At 43.5% G+C, this 24,559-nt stretch overlaps 1 protein-coding gene across 2 annotated transcripts in view; it reads left to right on the top strand.

Annotated features, from left to right (window-relative positions):
* Positions 1-24,559, top strand: part of EHBP1 (EH domain binding protein 1) — a 333,194-nt gene that overhangs the window by 86,338 nt on the left and 222,297 nt on the right. The gene's annotated exons all lie outside the window — the stretch shown is intronic.

Genomic DNA, 24,559 nt, shown 5'->3' on the forward strand with positions numbered 1-24,559 from the left:
TCTGTTAGTCTTTAAGGTGCCACCAGACTCCTTGTTGTTTTTGTAGATACAGACTAACACGGCTACCCCCTGATACTTGGGTTGCTTAATAGTACCATATACATCAAAGTAGAATCCATCTGTTGTGCTTCTTAATATGCCAAATATTCTAATGTTCCATTGATTTCAATATCCTGTTAAAAGCGGAAAGCAGTTTGTCTAGGAAAGGGCCATCAGCAAAGTAGTTCATTTATACTCTTGGTTTTTAAATGTCAAGTTTCTATTTTATATTTTATTATTTATATTATTTATATTTATTTTGTAAGAATTGCTAAATAGGATGTAGCTTAGTTATTGTTTATCCGTTGTTTCCTTTTTTCACTTAGTTTATTTTAGTTACTGGAAGTCTCCAGCTCCCCTTTTCAAGAGTGCTCCAGAGCTAAGCAAAGTATTCTGGAAGCAACAATGCACCATACGTCCCTTCAGTCCACCCTTCTGGGTATACTGTATTTGGGTTCCTGTGGCCTTGGTGTAAGTTCTTTTTCAAAGATTACAGTGGGCACCTCATGTACTATTGGCAGGACACTACCTCTTTTTCCTTTTACACAGGGAAAGATGTTGTAGTCATGTGCTCTAACGTGATATGTGGAAATATCCTGAGGAATGAGCAGCACATGCGAGTGCTTAGCGGCTCTGCAGTCTTGTTTTGACTTGGCAATTCCCAACTCTAGCCTTATTTCCACCACCACAACCCCTGGCAGTGGCACTGAAAGGGGAAGTAACGCTGGGTTCAATATTCCTCTCCCCTTAGTAGCTTGCAGCCTGACTGTCATTGGGACAGCCCTGAGATTATATATGTATAGATTATGCAGACTTTTCCAAAAACAGTATTGAGGCAGGTATCTCTTTCATTCAACATCTGAGTGAAGTGCCAAAACAGGACACTGGAGTTCCTATGTGACCTTGGGCAGGTCATTTAGCTGCTCTCTGCCTCAGATCCCCATCTGTAAAATGGGGACAAATAGTACTTCCCTATACCTCACTGGGGTGTTGTGACGATAAATACATTAAAGATTGTGCGGTGCTCGAATATTACAGTAATGGGCACCATAAATGTATCCAAGATAAATCCTTTTTAGTCAAAACTATCTATCAGTGTATTAAGAGGGACAAAGCAAGGAGGCAGAGAGCCTATGCTAAATCTATTCATCACCAACTTCTCCCTCTTAGGAGCCAATTCTTTATAGGTTTGTGAGATCTAAAATTTCAAAAGTGAACTTTCGCCTCATGCACCAAACTCAGTGCCCTTGTCTGACTCTGTCAGACTCCTTTAGTCTTCGTGCTCTGCTTTTTATCCAACTCCAGGCTCAGTGATAATACTAAATATTATACAGAAAGGGGCCTTAAGTTCATTAAAAAAATAAACTGCAAACCACAAGCTGCTTTCACAAAGAGCTGCCGTGTAAATAGTCAACTAGAATATGGTTGTGCTGCATTCTTTGTTATATACACGTGTCCTTCAGGAGTGGATTGAGGCCACCGACTCACATAAGCTACCAAATACCCATCTGCTTGGGAATGTTCAGCCTTCCATGAAACGTGCTTGATGTGAGGAGCTAGTCTGGAAGTGAAAGTTACATTTTCACCAATCTCCTGAGTTATCCAGTCCTCCAACTCTGTCTTAATAGCTGTTTTTTGTACAAGGTGATTGAGAGCTGCACAGCAACTTTAAATCTCAGGTATAGTTTTGAGATCGACTTGAAAGCTATAGGTAAATCCAAAAAAACCTGTTTTGCTAATATACTTGAGAAGTTGGAAAAATCCTTTTTTAAGGAGAATAGCACCACTCAGTGGTGAACAAAGAAATGTATGTCTGTTTGGTTGAGAAACTAGCAGTTCTATTACCTTGGTCGGATGCTTACTTACACTTCAGAATAATCAGTTATATAGAACACCCAGTTGTTGAATATATTTTTTTTAATCTCTCAACTCCCTGGAAAAGAGACTTTTGTATCCTTTAGCCTTTGGACTACTATCACTGGAAGTAGTCATAGCTTTGCATGTTTTGAAAAAAAGGAACATCATTGTCATTGAATCTATGGAGGAAAGATTATAGCTGGTAATATTGGGACACTTTAGAGCCCTCAAATGTCCTGTGTTTTTGTACAGGTTGTTTCTCTGCCCTCAAATTCTGCAGGACTCCTCTTCTTGATATTTAGCAGCACCACCAAAGAGGGATAGCAAAGCCCAAAACGATTTTGGGCTAGGAAGTTCTTTCATTAACCAAAGAATCTACATCCTAGCATAATAGCTCCTTTTACCTCTAGTTCTTGAGCCAGAACATTATTCAAACCAGCTAAAATACAGTAACAAAGAATTGTTTTTGCAATACTTCAGAATGGCAGTTCCACTGTGCCCAGTATGCCAGATCACGTGTATTTGGCTTTAATTTGTAGCATCAGGTCTCAGTTGGCTAAGAGTAATAACTTGATTCAAAATTATTCCTGGTTCATATTGTCTTAATTAGCAGTGGGTGTGGCATGTGTGCAACATGGCCCATTAATTCCCATAATTTCACTGTAAATAAATGTGTCATAAGCTTTTAAGTTAACATCTACAGTTCTGTGCTTTATCTGATCCATCTCCTGGTTCAGTGCTGGATTTTTCCCTACAGCACTTTTAAATGCTTTGTCTAGTCTAGTTTTAAAGTGCCCCAACAAGGGGAATTTCACCATTTCCTTTGGGTAACAATTCCACAGATTAATCCATCCCATTGTCAGCAAATTTTTCTTAATATTTCAACTTAAATTTTCATTTTCTCAGTTTCTTCCCACTCCTTGATGTTTATTTTCTTTGTATATTTATAGATGGCTCTATTGTCCCCAATTCCACCTTGTTTTAGCTGCACTATGAATATTTTGCTATCTGCATTTTCCCCCATCAGACAGATTTTCCAGTCTCTTCATTTTGATAGTCTTTGCATGTTGGAGAGTGAGAATTCCATAGCTAGCAATTAGACCTGTACCATACTCTTAAAGGGTAATGGGTTTTCAAGCCATTAAGGATTGATAATTGGTCTATCTTACCCACTCAGTTCAGAGAGCAATTGAAAAACTAACCTGGAGAGATACTTTCTCTAACAGATGATCATCCCTTCCCTCATTTCTATAGTGCAGTTTGAACAGGTACTGTATTTCACTCTGCTGGCCCTCTTTCCCTTCATGATCTAAGTCTGGGCCTCCAACATTAATTGTTCAAGAGATGACTTTGGTTGACCACTTCCTTGAAGAGAGGATCAAGAAGAGACTTTCCAGTAGAAAATATAAGTAACAGGGAGGAGATAAGTCTATTAACATAATTAGTATCTCATAGTTTAAACTGTGTGCAGAATTTCAGAACTTCTCCCATCTAAGTGAGAGAACTGTGCATAATTATCCAAGAGTGCTTTTGTCTCTAGGATACTTTCAGCATTTAGAAAATTGTTAAGAAGTGCATGATCTAGCCTGTGTTCATGCACAATTGAGCTTCCTCATAAAGTTGGCCTTTGTTAACACCTCCCTAGGAGACACAATTGTAGAAATGTAGTGAGTTTCAAATAAAGGCCAGTTATGTAGGGAAAGTGCAATGTCACTTAAGTACAGGCTGTATTAAATGCTATTTGTAAATTTTCTGGTTTGGGAAGAGAAAGTGATGGGGGAGTAGGGAGAAGCTGTGAGGCAGAAGTACAAATGGCATTTGTAGTAGTTGCTAAAAGAAACCTCTAAAGGCAAATTGGTCCCAGCATTTTGAAAACTTTCACTCACCCCCCTGCAAGGATGAATGTAAAAAAGTCCTGATTTTTCCTTCCTATTATGTGCAGAATAATTTCTCTTCCTGTAAACATCACAAGGAAGAAAGGCAGGACTTCCCTCTGAGAGAAGGTCATCCATTGCAACAAGTTCTGTCATGGTTTTATGATACAGATAAATGGCTACTACTAGAATCTGTCTGTCAAACTCATGTTGTTTCTGGCTTAACAGGTCTTCGTCATCCTGCTCAGCTAATCCTTTATGATGGTTCCAGATCTTGATGTAGCTCTGGTTTCTCTGCCAGCTAGTAAACATGTAGATCCAAAGCCAAGTCTCGTTAATGTTTTCCAGGGTTCATAGTAGGCTCCTCTGTTTCCCAAATTTTGTATCGATTTCACATACCATGTTTATCACCATTCTATCTAAATGCCTTTCAAATAGGGCTGTAGTTACAGCACCATTTCTCTAAATCATAAAAGTGGTCATAGCTGCATCCGTGACATTGACCTTATTCCTTTTTTTATGCAACCGACTTATAGATTCCAAAACCAGAAGGAACCATTGTGATCATCTAGTGTGACCTCCTGTATGACACTGGCCATAGAACTTCCCAAAAGTAATTCCTACAGCAGATCTTTTAGAAAAACATCCAATCTTGACTTAAAAATTGTCAATGATAGAGAATCCACTGCAACTCTTGGTAAATTGTTCCAGTGGTGAATTGTCTTCTCTGTTAAAATTGTACACTTATTTCCAGTCCGAATTTGTCGAGCTTTAACTTCCAACTATTAGAGTGTTATACTTTCTCTGCTAAATTGAACAACTCATTCATTATTAAATATTTGTCCCCCATGTTGGTACTTATAGACGGTAATCAAATCACTCCTTAACCTTCTCTTTGCTAAGCTAAGTAGATTGAGCTCCTTGAGTCTGTTGCTATAAGGCAAGTTTTCTAATTCATTAATCATTCTTGGGACTCTTCACTGAGTCTTTAGTTTTTCAACATCCTGCTTGAATTGTGGACAACAGAACTGGACACAGTACTCCAGCAGCGGTCATACTGGTGCCAAATACAGAGGTAAAATAACCTCTCTGCTCCTACTTGAGATTCCCATTTATGCATCTGAGGATCACATTGGCCTTTTAGGTCACAGTGACATACTGGGAGCTCATTTTCAGCTGATTATCCACCAAGACCCTCAAATAATTTTTAGGGTCACTGCTTCCCGGGATACAGTCTCTTATCCTATAGGTATGGCCTACATTCTTTGTTCTTAGACATGTATATTTACATTTAGCTGTATTAAAACACATATTACTTGCTTGCACCCAGTTTACCAAGTGACCCAAACCATTCTATATTAGTGACTTGTCCTCTTCATTATTTACTAAAACAGCCAATTTTTGTGTCATCTGCAAACCTTATCAGCAATGATTTTATGTTTTCTTCCAGGTCATTAACAGTTTGTTAAATAGCATAGGGCCAAGACTTATTAGAGCAGCATCTTTGCTATATGCAGAAAGAGCAGTGCTTCAGACTTTCCACCTTTCAACCACTGGTCCTGCAGGTGAATGAGAAGTGCTCTTTTTTACTTCTCTATCCTTCACTTGAAGGTGATTTAAGACAGGATTATAAAGAAAAAACTCTTTCTTTTCCCTTGAATAGCATGAAAGAATAATCATTGACATGTAGATACAATCCTCAAGTGCAGACTCCTGGCTGAGGACCCATTCCTGGAAGTGACTGTGCTCTGTGTGATGCTATGCCCACACAAAGCTGCACTGACACTGGGGATCCACACAAGTGCAGCATTGCACCTACAGAAGGTCACCTGCGGGATTGAAACTGAACTGATAAGATGTTCTAATAGTGAGATATTGTGATGGATCCTTTGCATATGTATCTTCTACACTGATTTTTCTGATATTCAGGGTTGTCCTTTCAGAACAATTGGGTAGGCTCTTTTAGTCTTTTTGAAGGTTAAGAGAAGAAAGCATCATGAAGGAGACACATCTACTGAATCCATTCCAAATTCTCCTGATCAGAGATGCCAGCCTTTTACATTGAGAGTGGTTTATAAATAGACCTCAGAAGTGTGTCTTTTTTTTATAAGATACACCCATGTTGCCGGATGTGTTTACATACTTTAACAAGCAAGATTATTTTTAAAAATTTCTTCAGAAAACTATATCCTGCCAATTCACTGGGCTGAAGAAGATTGTCTCGCTAAAAGCTTGTAATATTCTACAGCAGATAAATATAGAGGTTGACTGATTTAAGAGGAAAAGTGAGGTAGGGCTCTCTTCTCTTTTGTTGTCTATTGCTCTCATATAAATTCCAAGAACCCAAACAAGTGTTATGGGTCATGTGAGTAGTAAATCAAGTGACACTCAAGACAAATTAATTTCTGTTTCAACCCCATGTATACTAGTTATGAATCATTAATGGCTGAAACGTGGGACAAAACTTCAAAATGAGGGGAACATGAAAAATAATACTGCAGGGAAGTATTGTGCTGTTGTTTCCAAAGTTTCTGTGGAAAAATCACACAAGATAGAACCAAAGCCAGTGAGACCTAGGTTGAAATTCTGGCCCCTTTTGAAGTCGGTACAAGTTTTGCCGTTGACTTCATTGGAGCCAGAATTTCAATCCTGGTGTTTAGTTCCCCTCTCAATTACATTGGTTTTACACTGGTGTTGCTACACTGAATTCAGTGGGATAATTCTTGATTTATACCAGAATCAAACCCAGGGTCTGGATGTCAGCAGACCTCTTCATTTGACTAATTCTAGTACTAGATGTTTTGAAACAAATACCAATTCAGCACAGTAACTTGAAACTCCTAGCACTTTTAGCTTGCTTCGCAAAAAAGGACTGGAATATCTGATAAGGTGATCACTTACTTCCTGATCAGTCACTGATCAGTTATTGTAGAATCTTGGGTATCTCTTCTAGTGTATTTTTCAAGCCTGTGGAATCTTAAGTTTAAATTGAGTATTTGATTTATAAAAAAAGCTACATTGTTTGTTTTGTATTTTTTTCATGAAATAATGTTTGACTTAAAATGAGAGAGAACCAAGTTAGCCTTTTTCAGAATTAAATGCGTGCATTTAATACTTTAGAATAGGAAGCTCATAGTTCAGACATGCTTTCCTGGTCCTTTAATTCCTCTGTCATATTTTGCTGTATGTGATTATGTGAGCTGTGACTGGCTGGCTGTGTAAATGAGGCTGAATATTCTGGTCTAGATATAGCTTGAAATTAAATGCTGTTTTGTCAGCCATCTCATTCTTTTTCTGCTTTAAATTTAATAGAAAATCAGAAAAGTTGTTTTTCTTTTTGCTTACATTAAATATTTAGCACTTTGTTCTAGTTCAGAAATTTTTGAGATTAGGTTTTTGGAGAAAACTCATAACAGTCCTTGTCTTGATTGGCTGATCTGTTTCTGAAGGAAAGGGTATGAAAACTTCCTGAGTTTTGCAATGATTGGGTCTGATCCTGCATTCATTACACATCCTCTCAGCATTGCTTGTACACATTGGGTGAAATCCTGGCTGTATTTCAGTCAGTAGCAAAACTCCCATTGACTACAACAGAGCCAAGATTTCACCCAGTGTATTCAGTGGGTGTGTTGGATGTGCAAGAGATGCAGGATTGCGCACGGTATTTGTGGATGTTTTTCCGTCTGAATGTTGGAACACATGAACATGAGACACTGGCAGTACTGGCCTGAGCTAGCCATAGTGTAGGCAAATGCTGTGTAAGCTTTTCTAGACAACTTCATTTAAATTCTGACCTGAAGCAACCCTTATTCCTGAGCAAAGCCTGCCAGTCGTGACAAATTGTGCTAAAATATGTAGTACTGTAACTTCATCTGCAGTGGATGTTTTACTTGTGACCAAACAAATATGAATCCAGGTGTCCTGAAATAAGACATCATCTAACCCTCTTTAAATTCATATTATATCATTTGTTAAAGTGACACTATAAGGTTAAAAAAAACAACATTTCTGACCTAAATAAAAGTTTTGATAATTCAATTTCAAAGAACTTTTAAAACCTACTTTACCTTTTACCATTTATGCTGTTAACATTTTACTCGTTTTGGGCAATTTAAACAGATTAGTCAGGAAATCTTTAAATTCAATCCATCTCTTTTCTATTGTACTTTTGAAAAATATTCATTAAACATTTGCTAATCTGAATCTTTTCCCAAAAAAGGAAACATTGGGCCCATTTATCCTATAAATGATGAGAATTGCTTCTGATGCCATATTAATGACCATGCACTGTAACATTTTATTTTATAATTATCTCTATAAACTGAATCAAATATTTTAATCAAAGGGCATTTTTTTTACTAGGTGACCTTGCTGGTGGGGGATGTAATACTACATTCATTGTGTTTAAAACATCTCAGTTTTAAAATAAGAAAGTGGTAGAAAGTGTCGTATTTTGTGATATTTATACTACAATTATATTAAAGAGTTTCATAGATGAAAGATGGAAAAGGGAGAATGCTGGGAGTTGAATAGAATGGCCTAGTTATTACATTCTAGTTTTTATAAGCTCAATAAATGCTGTAAACCATAACATTTACAATGGAATGAGTTTGATGACACATAATTTATATGGTTATTATTGATTCACAGTAGTAAAGCGCAATCTGTTTTCTAAATTGCTGGAACCATTTTGTTTAGATTTTTTCGTCTTACTTCCTGCTAGTTACCTTCTAATATCTTTCCTATAGTGGAGAGTGTCCTGTGTGAGACAGCTGACCAGAGCTGATATCAGATTCTTTACCAGCTGGAGGGAGGAAGCTGATAAGTAAGGCAGTCAGCACTGGAAACAAACCTCTAATACTACATTAGGCATGTTTAAAACCAGCAGTGTGTGTTTCAGCAATTCTTAGCATATGTTTATTCATAGAAAATCAGCAGTAAAATATACTTGCCGGTGCATACAAGAGTCTGCATGAGGTCTTTTCTTTTTCAAACATCAAATATCAGAACACTGTCTTGGTAATTGTTTTACAGTGGGGTTCTAATCTCACTCCAGATGTAAACTGAGCTGACCAACTTGTCTTTTAATAGAAAAGTATTTGTTTTAAGAATGTTCAACGTGCCCCTGTTTGTTTGTACGTGTACACACACACACACACACACACACACACACACAATGTTTTCTCTTAATACTGTGCAAAAATTTTTATTTAAAATGCTGCTCATTGGCATAACGTGATATACAAATCTCATTTTTGACCTTGGGGGACAGTGACCATTCAGCATATACCACTATTATGGAAAGGGTATAATGCAAGATACTCAGTATAAGGGAAGACAAAATTGCCAACATCATTTAATGAAAAATATTTTTTGACACAAGTTGCCTCCTAAGGCAGATAGCTTGGGAGTCCAGTTAATGTGCTGATGGGTCTGAAATTGCATTTGAACAGTATGCAAAAATATGTCTCTAAAACAGTATGCAAAAATATGTCTCTAAGAGCAAACCCTCAGAATATCCATTATTGTGTAAAATTGTAATTCTGTATTAAATAATTGGATGTGGGTATAGTTGCCAATAACTGGAACCTCATGCAGTACATATTATCAAAACTATGTGACCACCATAAAGCGCTGGCCAGCTGACCAAAGGGTTGTGGTTTACACATGCTTTTAGAGATACCATGTGGCAAGGTAGTAGAGCTGAGTGATTGTTTTCAGCCTCTTAGAGTAGGTTGCTAGCCATCTTGCTACTTTCAATTATGTGACAGTTACATCAATTTTAGAAGGAACTGAAGCAATTGGTCTTCATAAGATATTTGATACCATTAAATTTGGCTCCACTCCATTTAATTTTCTATTTGTTTTTCCAGTTTATTCTTCATTTTAAAGGAGTACTACTTTCTCAAATGATTTTTATATGTAATTTATAACTCTTGCCCTCTCCCCGTTCATTGTTTTCTAATCTCATAGGGCTTTGAAAATAAAATTTCTCAGACTATATTGGCTCTTATGTTTTGAATGGTAGCAATATAAGTAAATCTTTAGCTATGGGTGGAAAAGAGCTAGGCCATTCTGGAGCATAGAAATAGGGGATGTGTGGTAAGAAGGTGGTGAAGTCTGTTAATTGGGGAGCTGAAAGAGAACAGTGGGCAAGTACTGAACAGCATATTCATCATTTTCAGTATCTCTGAGAAGGAGTGTGTGTCCACAATGTTCTAAGGGCTGGTTTAGGTTAAATCAGTTGTCTGCACTCAATGGGTCGTCTTCACTACCCGCTGGATCAGCGGGTAGCAATCGATCTATCAGGGATCGATTTATCACATCTCGTCTAGACGCGATAAATCGATCCCCGAACGTGCTCCCCGTCAACTCTGGAACTCCACCAGGGCGTGAGGCGGAAGCAGAGTCGACCGGGGAGCTGCGGCCGTCGATCCCGCACTGTGAGGACAAGAGGTAAGTCGATCTAAGATATGTCGACTTCAGCTACGCTATTCTAGTATCTCTCCCCCCCCCTCCCCCCAGTGTAGACCAGCCCAATGATATGGTAACCATGTGTTTCCCAGGTGTTTGAAAAGCAGTGTTTAATGAGACACCCACCGGGATTAACTCAATCTATTTTTGCCAAAGAAACATTTAAAAACAAACAAAAACACAGAACCAAATACCTTAGAAGCAAAAGAAGCCAACACCATTATCTTTTCTACCATCACTTTCCAAAATGCGGGCATCAGAATCGGACCTTTCTTAAATAAATTCGGTGGAGTGATATCAACAGATCACAGCATCAAGCACCACACAGTACTTTCTGCTCTAATCAAGCAGAAGACAAAACAAAATGGAAAGCTTTAAAACAACTAGAATATGAAATCCTGAGCACATTTTCTTGTGTTCAGATGTATTCAGATTTGTCATGTTTAAGCACTGATACGGAGGCTAAAGGCCAGGCCTTTTTTGACTCATCAGAAGGTAGGTGTAGTGATATTTACAATGAGAAGTAAAATCCTGAGTGCTGTCTGAGCCACAGACTGCTGAATCTCAGCTGTTTGTGTGGTATGCAGCATTCTCTCTGACTCTCCTAGAGGAGTGTTTTACAGGGTGAAGCTCTGATTGATTTCTAGGGTGTAGCATCCGAAAGACCTCACTGCACCTGAAGTGGTGGGAGCTGTAGGCTTGTAGGAAAGGGTGTGTGATCCCTTTAAGGGCCAGACAGCCAGAGAGTGACTTGCTGCGGCAGCTTCCAACCAGGTCAGTGTGGGGATGCTGACCCTTCCTTCCCCAAGTGACTGGAAGAGAGGGGAGGATACTTTGATCTACACCAGTGCAGGAAAAGCTTCTTTTACCTGGACCAGGCAGGGAAGCACCTATGGAAGTAGTTAAATACCAGGTTTTGTTATGATCTGCTGTGGACATTGTTAGTTGCTCCTTTCTTGGTGGGACTGGGAAGGAATTTTTTTCCCTCACCGCCAGATTGGCCAACGTGAGGTGTGTGTGGTGGGGGGCATGTTTCACCTTCCCCACAGAGGGTTGGGGGCTTAGGTGGAGCAGACATGAAACAGGTTAGGCTACGAGGTTGCAACTTATTATGCAAGCATAGGGTGGATGTGCTCCATAGGGAAGGGATATGGTGATCAGATCAAATGGATTGGTAAGGGATTTAAAGGAAGTTGTCTTTAAAGGAGCTGAAACAAGGGAGATTCGGGGGGTCCTATGACTCGTATGGCAGGGATCTAACCCCTCCTGCTTTATAGCCCCCTTAATCTTCATTTGAGGTGGGAGGTGGCGAGGTCCCAGAAGTGGTTTGGCTGGGGTCCAGGATGGGTAAAGGGGGCAGCCCCCCGCTGGGTATACATAACTGATTATGGAATTACCTGCATTGCACACTTTTATTTGCGGTGTACTCTGACATTTAGAAATGAAATTGCAGCCTAATTAAACCACATCCAATTTCTCCTCTCCTCCTGGCATAGGTGGACAACTGCAGCTTGGCTAGAAATTATTGCTAGAGTAGATAGGAAAACCTTTTTGGAAAATGGTGCTCCAACTAGGGTCTGACCTGCCTGGATACACCGTTCCCTTTCTGTGGTTAACCCAGCTAAAGAAATGAGACTCTTCCACCATGAAATGCATGAAGGCCTGTTGGCAGCTTCCCAACAGTTGAGACCAGCTTTTCACTGCTGCAGTTACAGGGGCATTTATTTCAAGCAGCTCGAGAAGTGTAGAGGCAAAGCTGTGACTGAGGAAAAGCAGCAGGCAGTCCCAGTCCTGTGAAAAGCACAGTAATTGCAAAAGATGTCCCCTCCTACCTGCCCCCCTAAAAAAAACAAAACAAAACCCTCAAAAGTGGCTAGAAATCTCTTTTAAATCTCAGAGCTGAAGAAGCAACTTTGGAGCTGCGGTGAGTACTTCGGTGCATGTTAGAATACACATTACAGACCCCTTCTATCAGGGATCTCTTTATGACCTCTGACAGATGGCAGGCTAAAATAGCCAGGTAGGATATATAGCTTAAAGACCTCTGTTCTGTTCACATCCCCCAGTCTTCTGTGGGGAAAAAATGTATTAGATTTAATATGGTGCTGAGTGCTATGATTCTTGTTTGATTTGCAAAGTTACATGTGAAATAGTTGACACCTAGGATCTGTATGTACACTGAAACAATTGTTGTACCAGAGACTCCTTGTCAGTCAGAGCAGCAGAAATGTTAGCTAAGAGAAGCTGCCTGTGTCTAGATACCATACTGTAAAACAAGTTGCATGAGAATTTTGGAGGACAGACATTCAAGGTCGTTAAAGAAATCAATGCCTTCACTGCAGAAGAAAGTGTCGAGACATTAAACATTTTATGGTCCTCGGAAGTCTCCGAGCTACAGAAAACAGGGATACAAATAATGTGTTATCAATGATCTCTAAATAAAAATGGTTTGGTGGGTGGGGTTTTTTTTTTTTTTGTTCTTGTTAGTGGGATTTTCATTTGAGATATTTTAATGGTTTCTTAGGGTATGTCTACACTACGAGAGTAGTTCGATTTTAGTTAAATCGAATATGTGCAATCGATATTAGAAAGTCGAACGTGTGTGTCTACACTAAGGACAGTAATTCGACTTTGTCAGTCCACACTACCAGGGAAAGCGTCGACATTGGAAGCAGTGCACTGTGGGCAGCTATCCCACAGTTCCCGCAGTCCCCGCTGCCCAGTGGAATTCTGGGTCGAGCCCCCAATGGCTTCTGGGTAAAAAATTGTGGCGAGGGTGCTTTTGGGTAACTGTCGTCATCTGTCAGTCACTACCGCCCTGCCTCCCTCCCTGAAAGCGCCGGCGGGAAATCAGTTCGCGCACTTTTTGATCAGTGACAGCGCGGACGCCACAGCACTGCGATCATGGATCCCGCTGCGACCATCGCTGCAGTTGTGGCAGTTCTCAACGCCTCGCACCTTATCATACACCTTTCCCACAGGCAGATGCAGAGAAATCAGGAGAGGAGGCTACGGCACCGCCGTGAGGGCCTGAAGTCGGAGAGTAGCACAGAGCTGTCAGAAACCACGAGCCCCAGCGCCCAGGACATCACGGTGGCAATGGGGCATGTGGATTTTGTTGAACGGCGATTCTGGGCCCGGGAAACAAGCACGGACTGGTGGGACCGCATAGTGCTTCAGGTCTGGGATGAATCCCAGTGGCTGCGAAACTTTCGCATGCGGAAGGGGACTTTCCTGGAACTTTGTGACTTGCTGTCCCCTGCCCTGAAGCGCAAGGACACCCGCATGCGAGCAGCCCTGACTGTCCAGAAGCGAGTGGCCATAGCCCTCTGGAAGCTTGCAACGCCGGACAGCTACCGGTCAGTCGCGAACCACTTTGGCGTGGGCAAATCTACCGTGGGGGTTGTTGTCATGCAAGTAGCCAAGGCAATCGTCAAGGTACTGCTGTCAAAGATAGCGACTCTGGGAAACGCGCAGGTCATCATAGATGGCTTTGCCGCGATGGGATTCCCAAACTGCGGTGGGGCTATAGATGGGACTCACATCCCTATCCTGGGACCGGGCCACCAGGCCAGCCAGTACATCAATAGAAAGGGCTACTTTTCAATGGTGCTGCAAGCACTGGTGGACCATCGGGGACGGTTTACAAACATCTACGTCGGATGGCCGGGCAAGGTTCATGACGCTCGCGTGTTCAGGAACTCTGCTCTGTTTAGACGGCTGCAGGAAGGTATTTACTTCCCGGACCACAAGATAACTGTTGGGGATGTGGAGATGCCTACAGTGATCCTCGGGGACCCAGCCTACCCGCTAATGCCCTGGCTCATGAAGCCCTATACTGGCGCCCTGGACACAGAAAAAGAACTCTTCAACTACCGGCTGAGCAAGTGCAGAATGGTGGTGGAGTGTGCTTTTGGCCGTCTCAAAGGGAGATGGAGAAGCTTACTCACTCGCTGTGATCTCAGCGAAACCAATATCCCCATCGTTATTGCAGCTTGCTGTGTGCTCCACAATCTCTGTGAGAGCAAGGGGGAGACCTTTATGGCGGGGTGGGAGGTTGAGGCAAATAGCCTGGCTGCTGATTACGCCCAGCCAGACAGCCGGGCGATTAGAAGAGCCCAGCGGGACGCGCTGTGCATCCGGGAGGCTTTGAAAGCTAGGTTCCTGAGTGAGCAGGGCAACCAGTGACTATTAAGTTTGTTTACAGAGAAGCTGAACCTGCCCCCGTTTCTTTACCCAGTTGCCGTCGACTATCCTCTCCACTTACATACTCCCTTCACCCCCTTCCCAAAAAATAAAATCTGTTCTGTTTTGTTCATGGACACCGTTGTCTTTATTACTGTTTTCGCGGGAATGTTTTAAACCTGGGACGCAGACTGTGGCGGGGGGCGGGTTTAGGGTTGTGATGCAAATGATGCTTCTAAACTCCAGGAAAGACAGGCTCCGCGGTGGTGGACTGGTAGTTTCAACGGAGCCTGCCAGCCCTCCTGGCCGGGACTGCGTGTATGTGTCGGCTATGTGACTGTCTTGCAGGGGGAGGAGGGTTACAGATCCCCTGCTGCGCGGCTCTGTGATCCAGGGTAAGGACCGCTGCATAAGATCTGTAACTGCCCTCCCCCGCCACCAAGTCACAGAGCAACACCACCGCCCCCACCACAGAAAACATGAAAACCACCTCCCAGACTAACCAGGATAACTAGTCACTGCACTGTATATGTGCCCTGCTGCTGCACCTGCCCCCTGCTAAAGGTGACTGTCCTGTCCAATGACCAAGGCCCTTCCCCCCCCTTCAGACAGACTCCCCTCCAAAAGAAGAGGATGGAAACAGAAATGAACAGAAACGTATTCTTTATTAACAACCGCACATGGAACGGGGGGGTGAAACTTGGACGGGGTCTTGTGTGAGGCCGGTAGGAAAGGACTTTTCAAATTTTGGGGAATGAGAGCCTTCTAGTGGTAGAGCAGTCCGCAGGGGTGGAGTGAAATTTTTCCCGGCCCCTTCCACCCCTCCGTGTTTGGACTTTGGGTGAGGGGTGTATGGGACTTGGTGGCGGGGCAGGGCAGTTACAGAGAGACTGCAGCGGGGCTCTCTCCTCCTGCCTCCGGTCCTGCAGAACATCCACAAGGCGGCGGAGCGTGTCCGTTTGCTCCCTCATTAGTCCAAGCAGCGTTTGAGTAGCCTGCCTGTCCTCCTGTCGCCACCTCTCCTCCCGTTCCATGTTTGCCCGGTGTATTTGGGACAAGTTCTCCCTCCACTGTGTCTGCTGGGCTGCCTGTGCTCGGGAGCATCCCATTAGTTCAGCAAACATGTCTTCCCGTGTCCTCTTCTTCCTCCTCCTAATGTGCGCTAGCCTCTGGGCAGATGTGGCTGTGGGAATTGGAAAAAGGGAGTGAATTCCTGAGACAGATCAATGTATCTGTGAACAGAGAACATAGTCTTGCTCTGTGAACAAGACCATGCAGAGCACCTATCACACGCGCACTGAGGACAAGGTCGAATTTTCGGCCCTCGCCTACAGTGCCTGCGGTCTTGCTGTGGCGAGCTGAGGAGCAGGGCAGGACACCGGACTTTGTCTAGATGGCAAACATGGTAAGCCGTAGACTTGTGGCCGCTTAAAACTTTAAGAGTGGCACTGGCCTTCTTTCACATAGAAAGCAATGCGAGTCTCTGCTGGCAGCAATCCTGCAAGCATGAACTCTGGCCCTGTCCCAGCCCCTCGCGGCTGTAAACCGCGTGGCTGTAAACCGGCGGTTGCAGTTCTGTAAAGGGACGGGCAAGCAGTCCCAATACTAACTTTCCCCTACCGATTTCACAGCAGGGAGTCATGCCTGACATCACCCTCCTGAAGGTCTCCGAGAGCCAGAAGGAGAAGATGCTCCGGGACAGCCTGCAGAAACCGGGGCCATTTGCTGCACTGCTGTGCAAGGCCATGATCCCGGAGTACCTGCTGGCGTTGTGGCAGGGAAACGTGTCCTACCACGGGGGGCCTAATAAGCTCTCCCTGCCCAGGAACCTGCTGATGAGGCTGGAAAAACACCTGCAGGAGGTGTATGAGGAGTTCTCCCCGGAGGATGTCGCCTCGATCCCCGGTTACATTGACCAGTTCTTGGCTTAGGTGCCCTTGGAGGGACAAATGACTGCAGGGTTTTGGGCACTATAATCATGAAGCGGACATTGTGAGATTTTTTTAAAATGGTTCGGACTATATATTGAGGCGCCCAAAGACGGAGTAATCATGATACACTTTGCACTGATTCCCCTTTTGTTTGACTTTCCTGTTTACATGTTTTGAAGCACTTTACCCACTGTTAATATTTTCAATCTTCCTGTTTTGTTGCAAATAAATGTTTACATGTTTTAAAGCACTTTAGCTACTGTTAATATTTTAAATATGCCAGTTATGTTGTAAATAAATGTTTGGATATTTAAAACACTTACTGCTTGATCCTTCCCCTGAATCTGTGTCTGGGGTAACGGCTGGGGAGGGTTGGTAGGGGATCTCTGTCAGGGTGATGAAGAGCTCCTGGCTGTCGGGCAAATCAGCGTTGTAAGCGCTGTCTACTGCCTCGTCCTCCTCATCTCCTTCCTCCTCTTCCCCGTCCGCTGAGGAACCGGCCGCGGACAATATCCCATCCTCAGAGTCCACGGTCAGGGGTGGGGTAGTGGTGGCGGCCGCACCTAGGATGGAATGCAGTGCCTCGTAGAAACGGGATGTCTGGGGCTGGGATCCGGAGCGTCCGTTTGCCTCTTTGGTCTTCTGGTAGCCTTGTCTCAGCTCCTTGATTTTCACGCGGCACTGCGTTGCATCCCGGCTGTAGCCTCTCTCTGCCATGGCTTTAGAGATCTTCTCATAGATCTTTGCATTCCGTCTTTTGGAGCGCAGCTCGGAAAGCACGGACTCATCTCCCCACACAGCGATGAGATCCAAGACTTCCCGATCCGTCCATGCTGGGGCCCTCTTTCTATTGGATTGCACGGCCATCTCTGCTGGAGAGCTCTGCATCGTTGCCACTGCTGCCACTGCTGCTGAGCTCGCCACGGTGTCCAAACAGAAACTGCGCTTCAAACTGCCCAGACAGGAAAAGGAATTCAAATTTTCCCGGGGTGTGGCTGGTCAGAGCATCCGAGCTCGGACTGCTGTCCAGAGCGTCAACAGAGTGGTGCACTGTGGGATAGCTCCCGGAGCTATTAGCGTCGATTTCCATCCACACCTAGCCTAATTCGATATGGCCATTTCGAATTTAGCGCTACTCCTCTCGTTGGGGAGGATTACAGAAATCGATTTAAAGAGGGCTCTATGTCGAACTAAATGGCTTCGTGGTGTGGACGGGTGCAGGGTTAATTCGATATAACGTCGCTAAATTCGACATAAAAGCCTAGTGTAGACCAGGCCTTAAGGAACAGAAATGAATGCCAGTTATATTTTATAGGATTGTAAGGATATGTATCAGGCTGATGTTTTCATAATTGTGTCATCAAGCCATTAATTATCTCCTGTTTTGTGCCATCAAGGGGTATATTTTGTATGTCACTTATAATTTTTGTAGAGTCGAAGGCGGAACAAATATTTGTTCCTGTAAGAAATATAGAAGGCAGGCAAATAGCAGTAAATTACTGAATCTGTCAAGTATTCTAGGCCTTCAATTTGTTTAATTAATTAACAGTTTTTATAAAGCCCACTTGTGTCTATCCTGAAAGCAAATGGAAACTGTAAGTTGTCATCTCTCTCAGGAATTGGCCCAATACGAAGAGAAATGTTTCTGTGAACCTTAAAAAAAAAAAAAAAATGTTGAAAATTATTTAAAAAAAAAAAAAAATCCCCTTCATTGTTGGAAACCTAAACCTACCACTATTGGAAACTAGTTTTAGAGAGCTCACTTTCAGAGGCTTGTGTGGCTAGATCCTCAGTTGATGTAAATCAATGGAGCTTTTCTGACTGATGCCAGCTTTATATTTTGCTCAATAGGGCATAAAATGTAAAAAAAACAATGCTGTCTAGAACAAAATGAATTTACTGCACATTCATCACCCAAACTAAGTAAAGTGTAAAAATCAAACAGCAAGAAATTTGAATTTTAAGAAATTTGAAGTGACGTGTGTAATACAGGTAAGGAATTTTTGAAGTTTTTATCTTTATTCCTTTTAAACTAAAAAGGCTTTTATTTATTTTTAGTAGAAATGAAAAAAAAAGAAAAAAAACCCAAACTTTTAAACTGAAAGGTTAATTAAAATGAGGGAATTGTCAGCCATTTGTTCCTAACGTTGCAATCTGTAAAGGAAAGGAGAAACCAAACGAGAATATATGGTCAGCTAGTCTTGCAGGGAACAGATAAATGCAGCAAAGGAGGAGAATGACCTAATGCAAGCCAAAGTGGAATAAGGGCAAAGGAAATACTCAAGAAAACGTAGCCCTTTAGTAAATGAGAGAAGCCCAATCAATAGTGCTGACAAGGCTAATCTACTTTTATCAAGAAAGAAGGATACAATGATTTGAGTAATGAGGATTTTATCTATAGAATAACAAGTAATGGAATACTTGGAAAAACCCTAACCCTAAAAATCTGTTGGTGCAGAAGATACTGTAAAGTTGGTGTGCTTGTTTCTTGAATCCTGCAATTAAACCCTGCTCTGATAATTAGTTATAATTTGTGCTGTATCATTTTGATTATATATTATAACTGTAGGGATTGATTGTCATAAGGAAAGATTACAAGAACTAAATAAGCAGACTGGGGCTAAATAAATAGTGTAGACACTCTACAGTTAGGGTGACTGTAGCTGTGGGACAATTCTAGTAAGTATCCTGGATGATCATACTGCAACTGTTCTGGTTTTAATACAACCATCCAAGCGGATATTAGGCCTCCTGTCCCCACCTTTTCATCCAGCTCTGCTATCTCCCCTTTCACTGAAGCTGCTGTCTGCCTTCTCCTGATTATAAAGCTATAAAGCTTTCCTTCTTTCTCTTTTTTTACATTTCAGTAACTCTTCCTTACTGTGTAGTAATTTTGGGAAATACAGTAACTCCTCACTTAACGTTGTAGTTATGTCCCTGAAAAATGTGACTTTAAGCAAAACGATGTTAAGCGAATCCAATTTCCCCATAAGAATTAATGTAAATGAGGGGGTTAGGTTCCAGGGAAATTTTTTTCACCAGACAAAAGACATATATATATAAAAGTTTTAAACAAACAATTTAATATTGGTACACAGTGATGATAATTGTGAAGCTTGGTTGAGGTGGTGGAGTCAGAGGGTGGGATATTTCCCAAGGAATGCCTTACTGCTAAATGATGAACTAGCACTCGGCTGAGCCCCCAAAAGTTAACTCTCTCACTCTACAAGGCAGCAGGAATGGAGGGAGGGGAGACAGCATCGCAGACAGACATACACCGTGTGTGTGAGAGAGAGAGAGAGGTGCATTTCCCCTTTAAGTACGCTGACCCCACTCTTAAGTACACTGCCTTGTTAATTAGATCAGCTTGCTGAGACCGCAGCTGCTGCCAGCAAGCTCCCTCCATCCTGAGCCCTGTCGTGTGTCCCCCTTGCTCTATGGAAGATGGGGAAGCAGGGTGCAGGAGCAGGGGGGAGGGGGACATCCTGACAGCCCCACTATTCCTTCCCTATCCCCCACACAGCAAGTAGGAGTCTCGGGACGCAGCTCCAAGGCAGAGGGCAGGAGCAGCACATGCCAGTGGGCGGGAGGGACAGCTGAACTGCCGGCAATTGATAGCCTGCTGGGTGGCTGCTGCACAGGAAACTTAGGGGAGCTGATAGGGGGCTGCCGGTCCACCCTGGTTCCAAGCCCCCACCAGCTAGCTGCAACGGGCTGCTCTTCCTGCAAGCAGTGGACAAAGCAGGCGGCTGCCAAACGACATTGCACAACTTTAAATGAGCATGTTCCCTAATTGATCAGCAACGTAACAGCGAAACAACGTTAACCGGGACGACTTTAAGTGAGGAGTTACTGTAGTTGAATTGATGCCTAGTAGTATGTCAGAGGCCCATTGTCTTTCAGCCTCCTAATTAAATTGTACATATACTACCATTATGTACATTAGTGAGATGGTCTCTGATTTGGAATGATCTATAATGTATTTTGGTAGCATGTATATTACTGAATTGGGAAGATGTCTGTCCTACCAAGAGGAAACAGGTTAAGAGTGAGCGCAAGAGGTGTTTGAGGTTTGGGGATGGGGGAGGATGGAAAGGATAGGCACTTCCCTCCACGACAAGTGCCAATCCCCCTCTGAACTGCCAAACACCCCTGGTGCCCTGGCCTGGGTTAAGAAGACATTATTGGACCCTACATGCACATAGTGTGGATCTATGTATCCTGACAAGAGCTGCCTGCTGTGGTAATGATGGGTCCAACATCACTGCTCCCTGGGGGCTACCCACTGTGATGCCAGTTGTCAGGCAGAGAATGAAGTCAATCCAAGAAAAAGAATCTAGCCTCTGAGCCCCCTCACACGCCACCTTTCTGCATGTGTGTTTGGGCCCTTTCTAACACCACCACAGCAAAGACATGGGTGAGGGATAGCAGGAAGAGCTCCACCCACACAGAGTGTTCTGTTGGAGTGATGTTGGCATGATGAGTCAGAGCACTAGCTGGATCGATCTCTGGCAAGGTGCTTAAGTTGTATATTCAGTTTGTCAGTCACTGGCAGTCTTGTCACGCCACTTAAGCCTTTGACGCAAGGACTGGCTAAGTAGCAGCATTCCTTGGAACACCTGCTTTGGAATTTGTTGGTCTTCCATTTTAATATGTTCATACCAAGAAAGCTGCCAAAATCAAACCAGTGATGGAGGCAGTTGCTCAGTTCACCTTTGAATCGCCTCATTTCTGAGCTTGTCCTGCTACTTTGTTTTCATAACCTGCTTCATACCATGAGAACCCAAACCATCAATCCAGTGTTCTTTAGCTTTCCTCAGGGCCCACGTTGCACTTCAGTACAATAGAGTTGGTATAACCATGGTTCGAGAGCTCTGCAGCTTTGTAGCAAGCTTGATGTCACAATGTCCCCACACAGGTTGCTGAAAGGTCCAAAACATAGCAGCGGCTGCAGCTATACAGGTATCCACATTTTTCGAGCATCCCCCAGTACTGTGTGCCGCTGCCCAAATATTTGACTGCTGCCAGCTGCTCAGTGTCCCATTTGGACAGGTTAATACTGAGCTGGTTGTAAGCTGGAGCTAGAGGCTGCTTGGTGATAATGGCCATGAACTTAGTTTTGTCCGGATTAATAACCTGACTAACGTGCATTGCTTCTTGCTTGACCGTGTTATGCCATCAGCTGCAGCAATTCACCAAACGGAGCCAACAAGACTGAAACCTGTGAAATCTATGGTTATGATAGGAATCGTTATTGAGTATCCGGGGAAATGGCTAATTGTGAGGTGTATTAGTCTGGTGAATAGTCTCACTAGGGAAGTGGTGGAAGCCCCATTACTTGGATCATTAAAATGACACCCAGCAAAGCTCTGGAGAATATACTTAAGGGAGCAATCCAGCACTCGTGGGATGATCTAACACAGTGGTCTCTAACATTTTTACACCCAAGATCACTTTTTGAATTTAAAGATGACCCAGGATCTACCCCGCCTCTTCCCCAAGGTTCCGCCCCTTCCCCAAAGTCCCGCTCCGCTCACTCCATTTTCCTCCCCCCTCCCGGTCGCTCGCTATCCCCCACCCTCACTCACTTTCACGGGGCAGGGGGTTGCGTTTCAGGAGGGGGTGTGGGCTCTAGGCTGGAGCCGAGGGATTTGCAGTGTGTGAGGGGGCTCTGGGCTGAGCCTGGGCCAGGGGGTTGGGATGCAGGAGGGAATGAGGGGTGCAAGCTCTGGGAGGGAGTTTGGGTGCAAGAGGGGGCTCTGGGCTGGGGCAGAGTATTGGGCTGGAGGAGGGAGTGCTGGCTTTCGGAGGGGGTAAGAGCTGGGCCAGGGGTGCAGGAGGGGGTATGGGTTGCTGGCTCTGGAAGAGGGCTCAGGGCTGGGGTTTGGGGTACAGGAGGGGGTTTGGGGTGCAGGAGGGAGTATGGGGTGTTGGCTCTGGGAGGGGGCTAGGGATTGGGGTGCTGGCCTCCTGCCGGACAGCACTTACACAGGACTGCTCCCGGTTGGCGGCGCAGCAAGGCTAAGGCAGGCTTCATGCCTACCGCAGCTCCACGCTGCTCCGGAGGGGGCCAATGCGCCCCTGTGGCCCATGGGGCAGGGAGCACGTGGCTCGGTGCCCTGTCTCTATCTGCATGCACCACCCCCTCAGCTCCCATTCGCCACAGTTCCCCGTTCCCGGCCACGGGGAGCTGCAGGGGTGGTGTTTGCAGGCAGGACCAGCGCCCCGAGACCCCTGCTCCCCCCCCCGCTGGGCTGCGCTGGCAGCTTCTGGGGGTGGCGTGGGGCTGGGTCAGATAGGGCGCAAGCCCACCTCTGGAGATCAGGATCGACCAGTTGATCACGATGGACCGGTTGGTGGCCACTGGTCTAACAGGTCTTTTCTATCTTCAGTTGTGATAATGTGAAAGATTTTCTTCTGTGTTTCAGTGACGAGCCTTGAAATGGTTTTAAGGTAAAGTATGCTTCTAGATTAGGAAATATGGGATATGTCTTCACTAAAGAATTAGCCCAGGGCTAAGCCTGGGTGACATCATTAGTTCCCCTTCCATCCATACAGTAAAACCTCTAACCCGGGCTTGAGGGTGCTAGCTAAGTGGGCTAGCAGACACAGTTGATGGTATAGGTTTGAGCTTGCTTTTTGTTTCAGCCCGGGCTGGCAAGCCACCCATTTTGCAAGTTCTCCCACAGTGCACTGCAGATTAATTCATGGAGTGGCCCAGTTCAAGGCACTGCTAATAACCATGGGGCATCCTCTCAAAATCTGGGCTAGCAAACTGGCCAGTAAGCACTATTGGAGATACAGCCACACAAGTCTGGCACGAGTAGGGCTTTGTATTGGGGATGCTCCACCCATGCTCGGCTAGCCTGGGCTGACTCTGCTGTGAAGACATACCCTGGTTTGTCCTGGTGAAACCTCTTCCAGAACACTAACTTTGCATAATGCTGTTTAGTGTACTATAACCACTTGATGGCACCCTTTGATTTGGTACATACCTCATTAGTAATAGCATAGTGCAGTGTAGCTGTAGTATTTGTAATGGAATAACTTGTAAGAACTAAAGACTGCAAGGTAACTGGTTAATGTAGAGATGAAATGAATGAAACAGCAAGGCTAAGCTTTCCTGACCCTTCATGAGAGAATAGATGAAAAAAGGAAGAATAAGCCATTGTGCCGAAGGGAGATGATGAAATTCAAGATCCACACACATAATCTCTGGCTCAGCCTCTGAAATGTTAATCCTTGGGTAGAATTATTTGAGCTGTAGATTGCAATTTATCATCAAAATGGCACTGTGTCAAACAATACTTCTTGTATGTGTGATGTTTAGAACTATCCAATTTTAATATAAAATGGTTCACAGAGCACTGTCCTGACATTTAAGTAGCAACTCGTTAAGCTCAGGATGTTTTTGCTAGTTTCTGTACACACGCATAGTAAGCATGTAGAGTTATATTCCAGAGATCGCTTTTAGGATCTTGCTGTCCATGTATTATGTTTTAAGGAGTGACCTGTTTTGATCTGAGCGATGACAGACGATTGGACTACTTAATAATAGCTGTAAAATTAAGTAGTCAAAAATTATTTTGAGAGATACTCTGTGCTTTTTTTATGACAAAGAAATATGACAGTCATTTGCTGATATGATAAAAATGCTCACAGCTTAAAATTAATATTTTTCCAGATTTGTGTGCCCAATTATTTGAGGTGGGGAGGGTTCATAAAAATATTTTCTCCCTCTGTCTTCACCACTGAAAACTCAATACAGGCTTTCCTGTCCCTCTTCTCTAGAATGTGCCAGTAGGGGGAGTTAAAAGTTGCTCTGCCAGTAAGGGTAAGAGAGTCTGCCCTAAAATTCAACCTTTTTCTTCTTTAGAGAACGTAGTATTTCCTAATCTGTTAATGGAAACCCAAAAATCTCTTATTCAAGGCAATCAGTATAAACAGAAAAATACATCTACAATTGGTTTAGGAAATGTAGGGTTCCCCTAGTGTTCTGGAGCAGCATAATTAGGGAAGAAATTGTAAAATTCTAACTTCATGTTTAGAAATGTAAAATACAATTTCTTAGTTAATTCTCTCAATGCACCTGGCTTGCTTGAAAATCTCCCTGCAACTGCATTGGGTGCAGCAAATGAATAAGCAGAGTTTTAGCCTCTAGTACATGTTCAGTAGCACTATGTCAGTATATCTATTTTT

Source organism: Terrapene carolina, unplaced genomic scaffold, assembly GCF_002925995.2.
Source record: "Terrapene carolina triunguis isolate 2854851 unplaced genomic scaffold, T_m_triunguis-2.0 Scaffold132, whole genome shotgun sequence".
NCBI lineage: Eukaryota > Metazoa > Chordata > Testudines > Emydidae > Terrapene > Terrapene triunguis.